The 2,708-nt window shown below is 34.8% G+C and overlaps 1 protein-coding gene across 1 annotated transcript in view; it reads right to left on the bottom strand.

Annotated features, from left to right (window-relative positions):
- The window catches only part of SLC38A4 (solute carrier family 38, member 4), a 45,570-nt gene extending 44,338 nt beyond the window's left edge, over nucleotides 1-1,232 (bottom strand). The window contains exon 1 of the mRNA XM_006865326.1: nucleotides 1,082-1,232. The gene's annotated coding sequence lies outside the window, so the exon portion shown is untranslated. The remainder of the gene's footprint in view (nucleotides 1-1,081) is intronic.
- Between the last annotated feature and the right edge of the window lie 1,476 nt (nucleotides 1,233-2,708).

Raw genomic sequence — 2,708 nt, forward strand, 5'->3', positions numbered from 1 at the left:
GCAGCCCGATTCGTAACCACTACGCTACCAGAGCTCCTTACTTTTTAGGAGTACAAATATAAATAGTGTAAAGAAAATCCTAAGACGTCACTAAATATCAATCTGAACAACAGGACGATCGATCTTGAACTATAACATAAATGACAAGCCTTTTATAAAACATTCCTCCTGGTGTGGCACTATGGCTTAATGTACTGGACTGCGAAGTCGGTTTGTACCACAAAGTCGGCAGTTCAAACTCACCAGTCACTCCTCGGAAACCCTATACAAGGTTGCTATGGGTCAGAACCAACTCGATGGCAGTTAACAACAGCAACAAGTTTCTTTAGTTTGTCAAACACAAAATTTCTTTCAGTCAACTGACTACATAATATGATGCATCATCAGTTCAAATTTTGTTTTATCAAGCATTCTTAGTTTTGTTATTGTCTGGGCATTTAATTAGAACCACCACCAGATGCTGTCTGTAAGATGCCCAAATATATGGATGCTTACCTCCACTGGGGATCCCCTCCATTTCCCATCTGATTAATCAATTTGAGAACAGCTCCACTTTTAGATCCTTGATTCCAGTCCTCCAAAATCAAAAGCCAGGCTAAAGTTCTATCCACTTTCTCAATTTAAACTAGTCAATTTGCTTTAAAAATCCTCCATTACTAAAATGGTGAAATTAAGACAAATCAAAACTCAATTTTTCTCTTTTTTTCCTATGTCCATTGATGATGATGTGCCCCCAACCCTTAGCCACTCAGAGATGCTAAAATCAAACAATGATCACTGTATTCAGTGATCAAACAAAAAAACATAAATAACTAAACACTTGCTACCTACTATTTTGGCAATGTTTCCCTTTCCAATTATTTACTGCCCTAATTTTAAGCTCAAAAATAAAATTATCTACAGAAAAAAATTGTACTCAGGATTTGAGCAAATAATTTCAAGGACTGACATCATATTTAATTAACCTTTTTTTTTTTAAATAAGAAAAACTTTGTAATTTGTAACGAATAAATAACACAACAAGAGGAAGGAAGGAAGTATACTTGTAACTCTGCAAATATTCTTGTAAAAACAGTTTTACCTTAATTATCTATCCAGTCCTGTGCAGTCCTTCCTGAATTGTTTAGAATGGTAGACCCCTGTAACAGAGTTGATTTATAAGAACCTTTGGGGCTCTAGACAATGATTGAAAGACCAGTGGGAGTGAGCTAGACAAGCCAATCAAGGCCACCACCTCGCCCCAACAACTCCCTCTGTACAACTTGCGTCAGCTCTTTAAAAAAAAAAAAAAAGAGAGAGAGAGATGCTAAACCAGTTTACTGTTGTACATTTGGATTAAACCTGGGTTACACCAATTTCTATTTGTTTTTAGAATCTTGGCTTTCATACAACAGAATGCTTAACAAAAGTTCTACCTTGATTGGTATCATTCTGAATCAAGATTCCACAGGTTGGTTGACTGATAAATCTAGAAATGATAATTTTCCAAAACGTTTCAGAATTGAGAAAGTAAAAATAGCACAGCAATCTTAAGAATCATCACAGAGTCAGATTGCTTAATTGGAATCTTGTCATCAGAATGCATAGAAAATATTAATTACATAGCAGAGAGATTATTTTCTTTTGAACCTGTTGACAGGTTAGAGAATAACACATACTTCCAAATGGCACGAAGTTATTCAAGATGCTGTGAGGGTGGAAATCATAGACTATTATCAATCACAGCTATCACTCAAAAGGCAGTGAATTGGGTAAGCAAAAGGCTGTTTGGAGTTTTTCACAATTTTCAAAATGGACATTTTCCCTCTTTTTTAAAAAAAAAATCGACTTAGCTCTCCACATATCAAAGGAAGAGTTAAAATGCATTGGCAATATATATTTTTTAATTCTGTTGTATGTACATTTATCAACTAATTTTTTATTTTGAAAGTGAAACAAGAAAAATAAATTATAAATTAATCCAGAATTAAGAGTTTGTTGCCTTTTGAATATGTATGACACAAATGAACAACCCGCGAGCCAACAGGAATCAATGCTAGATTGCCACAGTTGTTCAATTCCCTATTTCTAGGGGGGGAAGAAATAATAACAATGAAATATTTCCTTTTAATAAGAAACGCTTAAACTGAAGCAAACATTAAGCAAAATGTCTATATAATTGCCCATTTCTCCTTTTTCTTTCAAATGTACCCATATGATCTCTTAACTTTAATGCGGTATATGAGCTTTTACTTGTATCTTAGCTTGTTATCTACTTTTCAGAGTTACTCTGTAGTTTTGTCTTTTACCAGATGAGAATAGTTATGGTCTAGAAAACATGATAATAAACAATGAGCCACTTTTAATTTTGGAGTCCTGGTGTAGTGCTGTAGGATAAGGCACTGGGCTGCAAGGACAGTTTGAACTACAAGGTCAGTGGTTCAAACTCACCAGCTGCTCCTTGAAAACACTGTACAGGGCTGCTATGAGTCAGAACCAACTTGAAGATACTTAACAACAACTTTTAATTTCAGGGAAATCTATAGTATATTGTTTTCAAATTACTGTTTCCCTCATGTAATTGTTACCATTTCAACAAGAGATTTCTTTATATTTGCAAAGTTACCAGATGAACATAAGACCCTGCAATAATTGTTGTTATGTGCCGTAGACTCAGTTTTGACGCATAGCAACCCTGTACAGGGTTTCCGAAGCTGTAAATCTTTACA

Source organism: Chrysochloris asiatica, unplaced genomic scaffold, assembly GCF_000296735.1.
Source record: "Chrysochloris asiatica unplaced genomic scaffold, ChrAsi1.0 scaffold00077, whole genome shotgun sequence".
NCBI classification, from domain to species: Eukaryota; Metazoa; Chordata; class Mammalia; order Afrosoricida; family Chrysochloridae; genus Chrysochloris; species Chrysochloris asiatica.